The sequence below is a fragment of the Arachis hypogaea genome, chromosome 4 (genome assembly GCF_003086295.3).
Source record: "Arachis hypogaea cultivar Tifrunner chromosome 4, arahy.Tifrunner.gnm2.J5K5, whole genome shotgun sequence".
In the NCBI taxonomy this organism is placed as follows: Eukaryota; Viridiplantae; Streptophyta; class Magnoliopsida; order Fabales; family Fabaceae; genus Arachis; species Arachis hypogaea.
The window spans coordinates 55255148-55272548 of NC_092039.1; the positions used below are offsets into that span (position 1 = coordinate 55255148).

The following is a 17401-nucleotide window of genomic DNA, read 5'->3' on the forward strand; positions in this document are numbered from 1 at the left end:
AAAATACCCCTGGGGGGGAGGGGTAGGGCTAAGCGGAGCGAAAAGGGTTTCCCATGAGATGGGAAATGTTATATATCTTCAACATGTACCATTGTATGTGGATTTTTAGAATAGAATAAAAATATAATATAATAAAATTATCAACCCATGCAGATCGACCCTCTGTTAAGTAACAACATCAACTTGACATGTACTGAAAATTCCTGCCTAGATTTCATAATCATTTATCTCCTTCTTCATTTGTGTCATTCCTTATTTATCTCTAAACATGTTGCTTCACATAGTCCTTCTTATTCTTCCACAAATTTAATTTAGCTTTGTTTGAAACTATATGTACTAAACATTGTCGCTGTTCAAACCTTGAGTCTTTTAATCAAAGATTCACATATATTTGATCGTGTAGTGTATGATGGATTATAATTAATATATGCTGAGTCCCAAATTAGCCAGGTTAAGGAGGAGATTAATATTGCATGACCAAAGAAAACAAAGACAACAACCATCACTTGAACAAGATACAACAACGGGTTTACATCTTGCTTATCTATAGTTAGGCTAAATTGATTCCTTAACTATGTTTATTAAGGTTCTCATTTTTCATTGTTTCAAACGTGTGATTTAAATGTATTAGGTTCAAGCAAGACAGCAATACTTCCTCTTAAGAGAAACTCAGAGATGCTTATGCATGAATCGTCTTCATCACTGCAATCGGCCACATCAATCGATCTATCCTCAGTAACAAATTTGGTTGATCATCCTCAACTGCATGGGACTAGAAATGATGTTACTACATCCTGGTGATTGGATTTTTGACGGTTTAGAATTTCACAAATGAATTCTCGTTGCAAGTATAGTTTCTAAAACCAACAATAATCCTTTCATACAAAAGATTGTTTGTCACAAGTAACAAACCCCTAAAATTAATAACCGAAGTATTCAAACCTCGGGTCGTTCTCCCTAGGAATTACAATAAAGTGTCTTGTTATTGTTTGTGAGTTATTTTGGGGTTTTGATAAGAAGCATGAAAGATAAATGACAAGAAAGTAAACTAAGGCCTAAAAAGATCTTGGCAAGGGTTGGTGGTCAAGGATCTCTATCCTAATCACTAACGACAATATGAGAATTGGCAAGGATTAATCTCATTAAATCATCCTCTAACTAGTAGTAAAAGAAAGTCAAATGAGCTATATCAATTCTAGTCCATAAGTCCTAACTCTCCACTAATTCAATTAGTGAGAACTAGAGTCAATGGATCCCAGTCATCAATTACTTGGACATTAGTAACTCAAGAGTTCCTAAGTTACCTTTCCAAGCCAATAACATAAAACTCTACCCTAAAATCCAACCAAGCATTTCATCAAACACTTGGAAGGCACAAAAGGAAAACATAGTAAATCAACAACAAGAATTAATTCTAACTACAATCAAATGTAAAGAATTAACAACAACAATTAAAGAAACAAGATCTACATGAATTACCTCTTATTGAATTGAAAAAAAATGGAATGAACAATAGTAGATCTACAACAAAACATAAGAACAACATAAAGGGAATTACAACAAAAGAATGGAAGAATGGTGAATGCAACAACAAAGAATTGAAAGGTAGAAGTAGAAGAAAGCAAAGATTAAAACCTAGATCTATGAACTAAACCTAATCCTAATCCTAATCCTAGAGAGAAGTGAGAGCTTCTCTCTCTAGAAACTACTTCTAAACTAATCCTAATGAGTGAAAATGAACTAATATCCCCCTTTTGCTCTTCAATCTTTGGCTTTAAATAGCAGTTTAGGCGCCAAAGTTGGTTGGGATTGGACCCCATAACCCTTGAGAATTCGTTGGTCACGTTTTCACTAAAAATCATAAACCAGCACCGACGCGTACGCACACAGCACGCGTACACGTCCATGGGGTGATTCGCAGGTGCGCGCAAGTGCCAGGTGCGCGCGCGCGTCCATGGGCGAGTTCAACTTCTTTGACTTTCCATGATTTCTCCACTTTGCATACTTTCCTCTTCACTCCTTTGATCCATTCCAAGCCTTTTCAATCTGAAATCACTAACAAATATATCAAGGCATCTTATGGAATCAAAGGTGAGTGAAAACCATCAAATTAAGGGTCTAAAAGCATGTTTTCACATCTAGGTACAAATAAGGAGACAATCACAAAACCATGCTATTTCATTGAATAAATGTGGGTAAAAGGTGATAAAATCTCTTAAAATCAATACAAGATAAACCGTCAAAACGGGGTTTATCAACCTCCCCACACTTAAACCAAGCATGTCCTCAAGCTTAAACCAGGAGTGAAGTAAGGGTATGGCATTTATTCAATGGAACTAACTAAATGCAATCTACCTATATGCAACTATCTAAATGAATGCAATTGCTTAGTCAAAATAAACCAATTCCCAAGAAGCATATATGCACAAGGGCTAAGGAATAGCAAGTCTAATCCACAATTGAATTGAGTTATTAAATATTTTTACAAACTTGCATGTAAAGTGATGATTGTAGGTGGAAACATGTAATTGAGCATCAAACCCTCACCGGATGTATTTGCACTCTATTCGCTCAAGTGTTTAGGGTTGATTCTCTCAATTCTCCCCTAATCATGTTTTCCAAGATTTGTTCTTCTTCTAACAATCAACATATATTTCATGCATGCATACAAGTATCATGAGGTATTTTCTTTGGTTGTAATGGGGATAGGGTCAAGGTATGATGCATATATGGTTAAGTGAGCTCGAAATTTGAATCTTTGATAAGTTTAAACTTTCCACCTAACCTATGACATCCTATACAATTAAGTTCTAACCTAACTACCCATTTTTCACTTTTTCACATACTCATGCATCCCTTTTCATTTCACAACACTTATGCATTGATTTTATTGGACCTTGCTTTGGGGCATTTTGTCCCCTTTTTATTACTTTTTCTTTTTTTTCTATCTTTCTTTTTTCTTTTTTTCTTTTCCATATTGTTTTTCTTTTCTTTTTCTTTTGTTTTTCTAATTTTTTTCTTTCTATATATAAGAACCTCAATGCATAAGGTTTTACATTTGATAAATACATGAGTATATACCCAATTCCCAATAATTTCAATAAAAATACAAAACTACCTTTTTATTCACCCAATGTCCCAAGATTCCCATACTTGAATGATACTCACACACTAGCCTAAGCTAATCGAAGATCCAAATTAAGGACTTGTATTGTTTTTCACTTTAGGCTTGTAATGTGCTAAAATAAGAACGAAGTGGGTTAATCGTAGGCTCAAATTGGCTAACAAAGGAATATAAAAGGTAAGGCTATTTGGGTAAGTGAGTTAAATAAAATGATGGCCTCAATCATATAAATGCATGAATACATAAAATAATGGACATAAAGAATCAAACAAATCAAAGATAACATTCATAGAAAGAGAATAATGCACACAAGAAGGAAAATAAGTGGTTATAAGATGTAACCACACCATTAGGCTCAAAACTCACTTGCTTGTGTTCTTAGCTCAAAAACCATGTTTCACAATATATATAATTCAAGCAAGTTCTATGAAAAGTTTTCACTCAAATCAATTGGTGCCCTATAGATAGAAATCTTGAAAAATTTCATTATTTTGACTAAGCTTATTGTGTATATACATGCAAAAATAAGAAAATGCAAGTAAAAACCATAAAATCTTAGAATGAAATGCAAAAGTGTTGGGATTAGAAATTTGTCACCCAAAATCGCCTACAGAAAAAACTACCCCACCTTTTCCCACCGAGGCGTACTCCTCTTGCAGACATGTCTAATGGTATTATGCACTCCCTTGACCTGTTTAACTGGTTCAACAAAGAAATTTGGTCCATCAAGCGTTATGTGAGAATAAAATTCTGACCATTTACTTTGCAGTTTACCAGAGTAGCCACCAAGCTTATGATTCTAGCATTGGAAGGATTCAGAAAATATATCGCCATCGCTCAAATGGTTGTATGGAAAACCTTCCCAAGATCTATAATACGAACAATGGACCATCCATTGAAGTTGACACCGAGACTAATAACCAGATCCATTGATGGGCACAATGACTCAATTTTCTTTGGTATCCGAGGTATATGCATTCCTTATAGATTATTTGAAATTCGTTATGGCACTAATAAAACCTTTCTATTGTATTCCCGTTCTTATATTTGCATCATTGCAATTCAAAATGCAACCAACCAAGTAAGGAGCCATGTATGTGAAAATTCTAATGCAAAGCATACCTACAAGTGCTCCACGGTTTCGATAATAGAAAATTTCCATGTTGTCAATTCTAATGTAAACAGCCATAGCCCTTATTACGATGCTACCGAACTCCATCATCATACTCACGGTTACCCTTTTCGCAACATGTTCCTTCTTTTAAACTTCCTTAATGTAAGGATCATATACCAGACAGCTAATGGATCATAACAATTAAGTACTAAACTTGCAAGGAATGTGCAAAATGAATCACTATCACAGGAGACATACCTTCCTTAAGGAGCACCCGAGGCCTTAGCTACAATAGATTGTACCCAAAATACCAATTATTTAATGACGGAGGATCAAGGTAAGACCTCCAACTAAGTCCTTTAAATTGTATTTTACCCTTAAATTTCATCAACAAAAGGTTAGCATGGTGGCTGGTGCACAAAATTGTGATCATCAACAATGTCGCCAATGGACTTGGAGCTCTCAAATGTGAATCACACTTTGTCACAACTTCACACAACTAACCAGCAAGTGCACTGGGTCGTCCAAGCAATACCTTACGTGAGTAAGGGTCGATCCCACGGAGATTGTTGGTTTAAAGCAAGCTATGGTCATCTTGTAAATCTCAGTTAGGCGGATTCAAATGGTTATAATGGTTTTCGAATATAAGAATAAATAAAGCATAAAATAAAGATAGAGATACTTATGTAATTCATTGGTGGAAATTTCAGATAAGTGCATGAAGATGCTATGTTCCTTCTAAATCTCTGCTTTCCTACTGTTTTATCCAGTCATTCTTACTCCTTTCTATGGCAAGCTGTATGTAGGGTGTCACCGTTGTCAATGGCTACTTCCCATCCTCTCAGTAAAAATGGTCCAAATGCTTTGTCACAGCACGGCTAATCATCTGTCGGTTCTCGATCATGTCGGAATAAGATCCATTATTGATCCTTTTGCATCTGTCACTACGCCCAACACTCGCGAGTTTGAAGCTTGTCACAGTCATTCAATCCCTGAATCCTTCTCGGAATACCACAGACAAGGTTTAGACTTTCCGGATTCTCAAGAATACTGCCAATGAATTCTAGCTTATACCACGAAGACTCTGATTAAGGAATCCAAGAGATACTCATTCAATCGAAAGTAGAACGGAGGTGGTTGTCAGGCATGCGCTCATAGGTTGAGAATGGTGATGAGTGTCATGGATCATCATATTCATCAGGTTGAAGTGCGAATGAATACCTTAGAATAAGAATAAGCGTGAATTGAATAGAAGAACAGTAGTAATTGCATTAATACTCGAGTACAGCAGAGCTCTACACCTTAATCTATGGTGTGTAGAAACTTCACCGTTGAAAATACATAAGTAATAAAGGTCCAGGCATGGCCAAATGGCCAGCCCCCAAACGTGATCAATAGTCTCCAAAAATGATCTAAGGAAAGCTAAAGATGTCTAATACAATAGTAAAAAGTTATATTTATACTAGACTAGTCACTAGGGTTTATAGAAATAAGTCTAAGTGCAGAAATCCACTTCAGGGGCCCACTTTGATGTGTGCCTGGGCTGAGCTTGAGCTTTACACATGCAGAAGCTTCTCTTGGGGTTAAACACCAAGTTGTAACGTGTTTTTGGTGTTTAACTCTGGTTTGTGACGTGTTTCTGGCGTTTTACTCCAGAATGCAGCATTGGTGTTGAATGCCAGTTTGCATCATCTAAACTCGAATAAAGTATAAATAATTATATATTGCTAGAAAGCCCTGGATGTCATCTTTCCAACGCAGTTGAGAATGCGCCATTTGGAGTTCTGTAGCTCCAAAAAAACCATTTCGAGTGCAGGGAGGTCAGAATCCAACAACATCAGCAATCCTTTTTCAGCCTTAATCAGATTTTTGCTCATGTCCCTCAATTTCAACCAGAAATTACCTAAAATCACAAAAAAACACACAAATCATAGTAAAGTCCAGAAATTTGAATTTTGCATAAAACTAATAAAAACATCCCTAAAAGTAGCTAGATCCAACTAAAAACTACCTAAAAACAATGCCAAAAAGTGTATAAATTATCCGCTCATCACAACATCAAACTTAAATTGTAGCTTAAATTGTAGGATAAAAATAAGAGAATATACTATAAATTCCAAAATATCAATGAATATTAGTTCTAATTATATATGCAGGACTTGTAGCTTTTTGCTTCTGAACAGTTTTGGCATCTCACTTTATCCTTTGAAGTTTAGAATGATTGGCATCCATAGGAACTCAGAGTTCAGATAGTGTTATTGATTCTCCTAGTTAAGTATGTTGATTCTTGAACACAGCTACTTTTATGAGTCTTGTCCGTGGCCCTAAGCACTTTGTTTTCCAATATTACCACCGGATACATAAATGCCACAGACACATGACTAGGTGAACCTTTTCAGAGTGTGACTCAGCTTTGCTAAAGTCCCCAGTTAGAGGTGTCCAGAGCTCTTAAGCACACTCTTTTTGCTTTGGATCACGACTTTAACCACTCAGTCTCAAACTTTTCACTTGGACCTGCATGCCACAAGCACATGGTTAGGTACAACTTGATTTAGTCGCTTAGGCCTGGATTTTATTTCCTTGGGCCCTCCTATCCATTGATGCTCAAAGCCTTGGATCCTTTTTACTCTTGCCTTTTGGTTTTAAGGGCTATTGGCTTTTTCTACTTGCTTTTTCTTTTTCTTTTATATTTTTTTGCCACTTTTTTTTTTTGCAATCTTTGTTCTTCACTGCTTTTTCTTGCTTCAAGAATCATTTTTTTTTATTTTTCAGATTATCAATAACATTTCTCTTGTTTATCATTCTTTCAAGAGCCAACAATTTTAACATTCATAAACAACAAGATCCAAAAATATGCATTGTTTAAGCATTCAATCAAAAAACAAAAAGTATTGTCACCACATCAATATAATTAAACTAATTTCAAGGATGGATTCAAAGCTCATGTCCTTCTTGTTCTTTTGTATTAAAAAAATTTTTCATTTAAGAAAGGTGAAGGATTCATGGAATTATTCATAGCCTTAAGACATAGACATTAGACACTAATGATCATGTAATAAAGACACAAACATAGACAAACATGAAGCTCAAAAACCGAAAAATAGAGAGATAAGAACAAGGAAGTTAAGGAATGAGTCCACCTTAGTGATGGTGGCGCCTTCTCCTTGAAGGACCAATGCTGTTCTTGAGCTCCTCTATGTCTCTTCCTTGCCTTTGTTGCTCCTCCCTCATAGCTCTTTGATCTTCTCTAATCTCATTGAGAAAGATGGAGTGCTCTTGGTGTTCCACCCTTAATTGGTTCATGTCATGACTCAATCCTTCTAGACAAGTGTTGAGTTGTTCCAAATAGTTGTTTGGAGGAAAATGCATCGCTTGAGGCACCTCAGGGATTTCTTGATGATGAGCTTCCTCAGGCATCTCTTGAGATCCATGAATAGGCTCTCTTGTTTGCTCTATCCTTTTCTTAGTGATAGGCTTGTCCTCTTCAATGAGGATGTCTCCTTCTTTGACAACTCCAACTAAGTAGCATAGATGGCAAATGAGATGAGGAAAAGCTAGCCTTGCCAAGGTGGAGGGCTTTTCGGCTACTTTGTAGAGTTCTAGAGAGATGACTTCATGAACTTCTACTTCCTCTCCAATCATAATGCTATAGATCATGATGGCCCTATCCACAGTTACTTCGGATCGGTTGCTAGTAGGGATGATGGAATGTTGAATTAACTCCAACCATCCTCTAGCCACAAGCTTAAGGTCCAGTCTTCTCAATTAAACTGGCTTGCCTTTTGAGTCTCTTTTCTATTGAGCTCCTTCCACACATATGTCCATGAGGACTTGGTCCAACCTTTGATCAAAGTTGACCCTTCTAGTGTAGGGGCGTGCGTCTTCTTGCATCATAGGCAAGTTGAATGCCAACCTTACATTTTTCGGACTGAAATCTAAGCATTTCTCCCGAACCATTGTTAGATAATTCTTTGGATTCGGGTTCATACTTTGATCATGGTTCCTAGTGATCCATGCATTGGCATAGAACTCTTGAACCATTAAGTTTCTGACTTGTTGAATGGGGTTGGTAAGAACTTCCCAACCTCTTCTTTGGATCTCATGTCAAATCTCTGGATACTCATTTTTCTTGAGCATGAAAGGGACCTCAGGGATTACCTTTTTCTTGGCCACAACTTCATAAAAGTGGTCTTGATGGGCTTTTGAGATGAATCTATCCATCTCCCATGACTCGGAGGTAGAAGCTTTTGTCTTTCCTTTCCACTTTCTAGAGGTTTCTCTGGCCTTAGGTGCCTTCAATGGTTATGGAAAAACAAAAAAAGCTATGCTTTTACCACACCAAACTTAGAATGTTGCTCATCCTCGAGCGAAAGAAGAAAGAATAGATGAAGAGGAAGAAGATATGGAGGAGAGGGAGAGAGATGTGTATTCAGCCAAAGGAGATAAGAGAGGGTAGTGATTTGTGAAAATGAAGAAGGATGGAGGGGTTTATATAGTGGAGGGAAAGGGGTTAGGGTTCGGTCATTTAGGGTGGGTTTGGGTGGGAAAGAGATTTTGAATTTGAATGTAGGTGGGGTTTTTGGGGAAGAGTGGATGGATGTGAGTGGTGAAGAGATGATGGGGAAGAGTGATTGAGGTGATTGGTGAATGATGCTCGGGGAAGAGTGTTATGAAAAGGTGTGAGAGAGAGGGAGAAGGTAGGTGGGGATTCTGTGGGGTCCAAAGATCCTGTGGTGATCCTGTGGGGTCCACAGATCCTGAGGTGTCAAGGATTTCTCATCCCTACACCCTTTAGGCGTGTAAAATGCCCTCTGTATGCAATCCTGGAGTTTAACACCATACTACAGCATGTTTCTGGCGTTAAATGCCACTTCCATGCTTGTTTTGGGCGTTTAACGCCAATCTGCAGCATGTTTCTGGCGTTGAACGCCACCTCCATGCTTGTTTTGTGCGTTTAATGCCAGCTCTCCTCAGGGTGTAATCCTGGCATTTAAACGCCAGACTGCTGCTTGTTTCTTGTGTTCAACGCCAGCTTCATGCTCTGTTCTGGCATTGAACGCCAGCCAGATGCTCCTTACTGGCGTTTAAACGCGTGTAAGCTCTTCCTCCAGGGTGTGATGTTTCTTCTGCTATTTTTTATTCTGTTTTTAATTTTTGCAATTGTTTTGTGTCTCCACATGATCATAAACCTAATAAAACATAAAAGAACAATAGAAATATATATAAATAAAAATTGGGTTGCCTCCCAATAAGCGCTTCTTTAATGTCAATAGCTTGATAGTGAGCTCTCATGGAGCTTCACAGATGTTCAGATCATTGTTGGGACCTCCCAACACCAAACTTAGAGTTTGAATGTGGGGGTTCAACACCAAACTTAGAGTTTGGTTGTGGCCTCCCAACACCAAACTTAGAGTTTGATTGTGGGGGCTTTGTTTGACTCTGTATTAAGAGGAGCTTTTCATGCTTCCTCTCCATGGTTGCAGAGGAAGAACCTTGAGCTTTAAACACAAGGTAGTCCCTATTCAATTGAAGGACTAGCTCTTCTCTATCAACATCAATCATAGCTTTTGCTGTGGCTAGGAAGGGTCTTCCAAGAATGATGGATTCATTCTCATCCTTCCCAGTGTCTAAGATTATGAAATCAGCAAGGATGTAAAGGCCTTTAACCTTCACTAACATGTCCTCTACCAATCCATAAGCTTGTTTTATTGACTTGTCTGCGTTCTCTAATGAGATTCTTGCAGCTTGTACCTCAAAGATCCCCAGCTTCTCCATTACAGAGAGTGGCATAAGATTTATACCTGACCTCAGGTCACATAGAGTCTTCTCAAAGGTCATGGTGCCTATGGTACATGATATTAAGAATTTACCAGGATCTTGTTTCTTTTGAGGTAGAGTTTGCTGAACCCATGTATCTAGTTCACTAATGAGCAAGGGAGGTTCACCTTTCCAAGTCTCATTACCAAACAACTTGGCATTCAACTTCATGATGGCTCCTAGATATTGAGCAACTTGCTCTTCAGTTACATCCTCATCCTCTTCAGAGGAAGAATAGTTCTTGGAGCTCATGAATGGTAAAAGGAGGTTCAATGAAATCTCTTTGGTCTCTAGGTGAGCCTCAGATTCCCTTAGGTCCTCAATAGGGAACTCCTTTCTGTCTGGGGGACATCCCGTGAGGTCTTCCTCATTGAGATTCACGTCCTCTCCTTCCTCTTTGGATTCGGCCATATTGATAATATCAATGGCCTTGCACTCTCTTTTTGGATTCTCTTCTGTATTGCTTGGGAGAGTGCTAGGAGGAGTTTCAGTGATTTTCTTACTCAGCTGACCTACTTGTGCCTCCAAATTTCTAATAGAGGACCTTGTTTCACTCATGTAACTTAAAGTGGCCTTAGATAGATCACAGACTATGTTTGCTAAGCTAGAGGGGCTCTGCTCAGAATGCTCTGTCTATTGCTGAAAAGATGATGGAAAAGGCTTGCTATTGCTAAACCTATTTCTTCCACCATTATTAAAGCCTTGTTGGGACTTTTGTTGATCCTTCCATGAGAAATTTGGTTGATTTCTCGATGAGGAATTATAGGTGTTTCCATAAGGTTCACCCATGTGATTCACCTCTACCATTGTAGGGTTCTCAGGATCATAAGCTTCTTCTTTAGAAGATGCCTCTTTAGTACTGTTGGATGCATTTTGCCATCCATTCAGACTCTAAGAAATCATATTGACTTGCTGAGTCAACATTTTGTTCTAAGCCAATATGGCATTCAGAGGATCAATTTCAAGAACTCCCATTTTCTGAGGCGTCACATTACTCACAGGATTCCTCGCAGAGGTGTACATGAATTGGTTATTTGCAACCATGTCAATGAGTTCTTGAGCTTCTGCATGCTTTTTCTTTAGGTGAATAGATCTACCTGTAGAATAGTCCAGTGACATCTTAGAAAGCTCAGCTAAACCATCATAGAATATATCTAAAATGGTCCACTCTGAAAGCATGCCAGAAGGACACTTTTTGGTCACCTGCTTGTATCTTTCCCAAGCTTCATAGAGGGATTCGCCATCTTTTTGCTTGAAGGTCTGAACATCCACTCTAAGTTTGCTCAGCTTTTGAGGAGGAAAGAACTTAGCCAGGAAGGCCGTGACCAGCTTATCATAAGAGTCCAGGCTATCTTTAGGTTGTGAGTCCAACCATGTTCTAGCTTTGTCTCTTACAGCAAACGGGAAAAGCATGAGCCTGTAGACTTCAGGATCTACTCCATTAGTCTTAACAGTATCACAGATCTACAAGAATTCAGTTAAAAACTGATAAGGATCTTCTGATGGAAGTCCATGGAACTTACAATTCTGTTGCATTAGAGCAACTAGTTGAGGCTTCATCTCAAAATTCTTTGCTCCAATGGCAGGGATTGAGAAGATTCTTCCATAAAAATTGGAAGTAGGTGTAGTATAATCACCATTGTTGTTGGGTTCGGCCATGTCTCTTTCTTTTTCGAGATTCTCTGTAAGGTTTTCTCTGGATTGTTGTGCTTTAGCTTCTCTTAGCTTCTTCTTCTGAGTCCTTTCAGGTTAGGATCTACTTCAACAAGAATGTCCTTGTCCTTGCTCCTGCTCATATGAAAAAGAAGAGAACAGAAAGGGAAGAGGAATCTTCTATGTCACAGTATAGAGATTCCTTTATGTGAGTAGAAGAAGAAAAGAATAGAAGAAGGAGGAGAAAAATTCGAACACAGAAGAGAAGATAGGGTTCAAATTTTAAGATGAAGAGAAGTGTTAGTAAGTGAATAAATAAATAGAAGAAGATGACAGGGAGAGAATTTCAAAAATTAAGAGAAGAAATAAAATTAAAATTAAAATTTGAAACAATTAGTTAATTAAAAAGAATTTGGAAAAGAGTGAGGGATTTTCAAAAATTAGAGAGAGAAAAGTAGTTAGTTGGTTTTGAAAAAGATAAGAAATAGTAAAACAAACAAAAAGTCAATTAGTTAGTTGAAAAAGATTTGAAAATCAATTTTGAAAAGATAAGAAGTTAGAAAAGATATTTGAAATTGATTTTGAAAAATATATGATTTGAAAAAGATATTTTGAAAAGATATGAATGAAAAAGATATTTTGAAAAGATATGATTGAAAAAGATATTTTGAAAAATATTCGAAAAGGAGATAAAAAATATTTGATTTTTAAAATTAAAATTGATTACTTGACTAACAAGAAACTAAAAGATATGATTCTAGAATTTAAAGATTGAACCTTTCTTAACAAGAAAGTAACAAACTTCAAATTTTTTAATCAATCACATTAATTGTTAGTAAAGCTTTCGAAAATTATGAAATAAAATTAAGAAAAAGATTTTGAAAATCAATTTTTAAAAATTTCGAAAATAATAAAAAAATGAAAAAGATTCGATTTTTGAAAAAGATTTTAAAAAGGTAGGATTTTTAAAATTGAAATCTTGACTTGACTAACAAGAAACAACTTATTTTAAAAATTTTTGACTAAGTCAACCCAAAGATTTCGAAATTTATGAGAAAAATAAGGAAAAGATATTTTTTTGATTTTTTTTTGAATTTTTAATGATGAGAGAGAAAAACACAAAAATGACTCACAAAATGAAAATTTTGGATTAAAACAAATGATGCATGCAAGAACACTATGAATGTCAAGATGAATACCAAGAACACTTTGAAGATCAAGATGAACATCAAGACTTATTTTTGAAAATTTTTTTAAGAAAAGAAAAGCATGCAAGACACCAAACTTAGAAATTTTCAATGCTTAGACACTATGAATGCAAAAATGCATATGAAAAACAACAAAAGACACAAAACAAGAAAATATGAAGATCAAACAAGAAGACATTCCAAGAACAACTTGAAGATCATGAAGAACACATGCATGAATCTTTTAGAAATTTTTTTTTGAAAAATAGAAATATGCAATTGACACCAAACTTAAAAATTGACACTAGACTCAAATAAGAAACACAAAATATTTTTCATTTTTATGATTTTATAATTTTTATGGATTTTTTTTCAAAAAAATTCTTTTTGGAAAAATGAAAATAAATAAAAAAATTTTGAAAGATTTTTGAAAACTTTTTGAAAAGAAAATTACCTAATCTGAGCAACAAGATGAACTGTCAGTTGTCCAAACTCGAACAATCCCGGGCAACGGCGCCAAAAACTTGGTGCACGAAATTGTGATCATTAACAACGGCGCCAATGGACTTGGAGCTCTCAAACGTGAATCATACTCTGTCACAAATTCGCACAACTAACCAGCAAGTGCACTGGGTCATCCAAGTAATACCTTACGTGAGTAAGGGTCGATCCCACGGAGATTGTTGGTTTGAAGCAAGCTATGGTCATCTTGTAAATCTCAGTTAGGCGGATTCAAATGGTTATAATGGTTTTCGAATATAAGAATAAATAAAGCATAAAATAAAGATAGAGATACTTATGTAATTCATTGGTGGGAATTTCAGATAAGTGCATGAAGATGATGTGTTCCTTTTGAATCTACGCTTTCCTACTGCTTCATCCAGTCATTCTTACTCCTTTCTATGGCAAGCTGTATGTAGGGCATCACCGTTGTCAATGGCTACTTCTCATCCTCTCAGTGAAAATGGTCCAAATGCTCTGTCACAGCACGGCTAATCATCTGTCGATTCTCGATCATGTCGGAATAAGATCGATTGATTCTTTTGCGTCTGTCACTACGCCCAACACTCGCGAGTTTGAAGCTCGTCACAATCATTCAATCCCTAAATCCTACTCGGAATACCACAGACAAGGTTTAGACTTTCCAGATTCTCAAGAATGCTGCCAATGAATTCTAGCTTATACCACAAAGACTCTGATTAAGGAATCCAAGAGATACTCATTCAATCAAAAGTAGAACGGAGGTGGTTGTCAGGCATGCGCTCATAGGTTGAGAATGGTGATGAGTGTCACGGATCATCACATTCATCAAGTTGAAGTGCAAATGAATATCTTAGAATAAGAATAAGCGTGCATTGAATAGAAGAACTGTAGAAGTTGCATTAATACTCGAGGTACAGCAGAGCTCCACACCTTAATCTATGGTGTGTAGAAACTCCACCGTTGAAAATACATAAGTAATAAAGGTCCAAGCATGGCCAAATGGCCAGCCCCCAAACGTGATCAATAGTCTCCAAAAATGATCTAAGGAAAGCTAAAGATGTCTAATACAATAGTAAAAAGTTCTATTTATACTAGACTAGTCACTAGGATTTACAGAGATAAGTCTAAGTGTAGAAATCCACTTTCGGGGCCCACTTTGGTGTGTACTTGGGCTGAGCTTGAGCTTTACACATGCAGAGGCTTCTCTTGGGGTTAAACGCCAAGTTGTAACGTATTTTTGGCGTTTAACTCTGGTTTGTGACGTGTTTCTGGCGTTTTACTCCATAATGCAGCACAGAACTGGCGTTGAATGCCAGTTTGTGTCATCTAAACTCGAATAAAGTATGGACTATTATATATTTCTGAAAAGCTCTAGATGTCTACTTTCCAACGCAGTTGAGAGTGAGCCATTTGGAGTTTTGTAGCTCCCGAAAATTCATTTTGAGTGCAGCGAGGTCAGAATCCAACAACATCAGCAGTTCTTTTTCAGCCTCAATCAGATTTTTGCTCATGTCCCTCAATTTTAACCAGAAAATACCTGAAATCACAGAAAAATACACAAACTCATAGTAAAGTGCAGAAATGTGAATTTTGCATAAAAACTAATAAAAAGATCCCTAAAAGTAGCTAGATCCTACTAAAAACTACTTAAAAACAATGCCAAAAAGCGTATAAATTATCCGCTCATCAGTGGCCATAAGATACCGTTAATAAGCTAAATGAACAAATAATTATATTCATTATATTCATGTCTACATAAAACATTGAAAATAATGCAGCGACCAATGTATTTGTCGATATTAGGCTGGACTTTGACTTCGTGGAGCATTATTATGCTCATTTGGAAGAAGGTACCTTTCTATTTATTAGTGCATTATTTCATTATTTAAATAGAAAAGACTATCCATCTAAAAAAGAGACACTTATAACAAGACTTAGGTTAGCGAGAGGGGGCACTTGCCCCCACTAGGCTATGAAAAACCAAATGTTAATAATTATACATAAATGAATATATTTGACCTCATTCTTATATTGTCTTTGTCTCCACATTAAATTATAAATTACTATTTTGATAATTATGTTATTTTGTTAAATTTAATATGCAGTTATGTATATCGTATTAAATTTAATTTAGTATCACAATTAGAAATAAACAAAATAATAAGTAGTGATAATGTTCTTTTTAAAATTAGTCAATTAGCTAATGACTATAGTTAATCACTAAATTGATACTTAATTTTTAAAATATAAGTGAAATCTTTAACCTTTTTTCCCAAAATTCGTTGAGAGAAGAAAAAATTATGCATATATTAGATAATAAAAAAAATTATAAGAACCTAACTTTAAGTTAAACGATATTAATATTAATTAACTTTTTTTAAATTGTAAAATTTCTCATTTTTTAGAGAATTGGGAGTTTAAATTTAAGATAAATAAAATAATTTAAAAAATTGATATTAGTTGAAAAAAGTTAACCTCTTAAGTGAATTTTAATTAATATTCTTTTTTTAACTCTTTTTTTCCTGATGCACATACATGATTTTAGTTTCAAATTATAGATATTTTTTGTGTATCTCAAAATATAAATATATCAATGTTCAACAAAATATATTTTAATATATTTTTGCCCCCGTTCAAAAAATTTGTCAACAGATCAGGACCATCAACACTTGGTACACAATGTGGCAGCTTTTCACGAAGAAGGTTTGACAATAGATTTACTATTCATGCAGATGTGATTAGCGTATAATTCACTTATATGGAAACATGAAACTTAGATGTGAAATTCATCATCATGTGACATGCCATTTCAACTTTCAGATGCTTAGGATATAGGTGATCCAGTGCACCGTTCTTTGTACTATAATGCATCAATATGGGAAGGCGAGAGACTATCAAAAATTAGGAAAAATATTGTACCGAAATTTGAACTTTGTTGCATGGATGGTAAAGTAGAACTACCAATACTAAAAATGGTATTACAAACCCTACGGGACTTACATAGTATGAATAACGATAAAGCAAGGTACTTCCAAAGAAATATAAGAAAATTTAACTCCACACTTTCATTTACATCAATGGCTGGAAAAGTCAATGATACTATCAATAATGGGTCAGCACCGCCAACTTTTTCGTTGAGTGGTCAAAACTACCATTCCATTGGAAGTTTAATTCCTTCTGACAATAATAGGCCAAGGTTTGCTCAACTGTATATATATGACACTGAGAATGAAGTGCAAAACAGGGTAACTGCCGTGAGGTAATTCCTGTTTATTGTTATAAATTTGCATCTAAAATAATTTATTATCCACACAACTTAAAATGCACTATAATTGTTCATCTTTACATGTAATACATTGTACAACATGTTTGTTCTAATTTCAACTCTATAGAAGCATCAAATATTATTGACTATCAGATTGTGACTGCTCTTAGAAAGAAGTTAGATGTGCACAATCCTCTTTCAAAGTCCTTTCGGTTTGCTAGAGATAGATTTGTAGAGGATTCAAACCCAGAAATTAAATTGAAGCTATTTAGAAAGCGGGATAAGGATGGAAAGTATATAACTTACACTACAAGATTTATACTTATTTATGGGATTTTTTGGTGGAGGCTTTAAAAAACCTCCACAATTTATTTTACTTATGGCAAAATATAAAACTCCCATTAATTAATACTAGTTTAAATTCTTAATCCTAATTACTCAAACAAATAGCCAGACTCTAACGTACTCTAATTAAACGGAAACAAATTTCACTCTAAACAAAAATTTGTCCAAAAAAATAAAGTTAAAAGAGAAAAAAGAGAGATCAGAGGGAGAGTCAACTCGCTGCTGCTGCCATTCATGTCCTCCTCGTCGTTGCCGCCATCAAGCTTCTAGGTCAATGTCCTCATCTTTGAAGAGCTTCGAGATATTGTTTTTGTTTACCGGTTGTTTAGATGTGAGAATCCTTTCGATATTGTGGGAAGCATTGATGGTACACCATGACGGAATCAATCGGCGAAGAGTGTGGTTTAGAGTTA

At 35.8% G+C, this 17401-nt stretch overlaps 1 non-coding gene across 1 annotated transcript; it reads left to right on the forward strand.

Annotated features, from left to right (window-relative positions):
• Positions 1 to 11232: 11232 nt before the first annotated feature.
• Positions 11233 to 11336, forward strand: LOC112799090 (small nucleolar RNA R71). Its single transcript, XR_003200675.1, has one exon. It is a non-coding gene; the product is annotated as a small nucleolar RNA R71 (small nucleolar RNA).
• The last annotated feature ends 6065 nt before the right edge of the window (positions 11337 to 17401 follow it).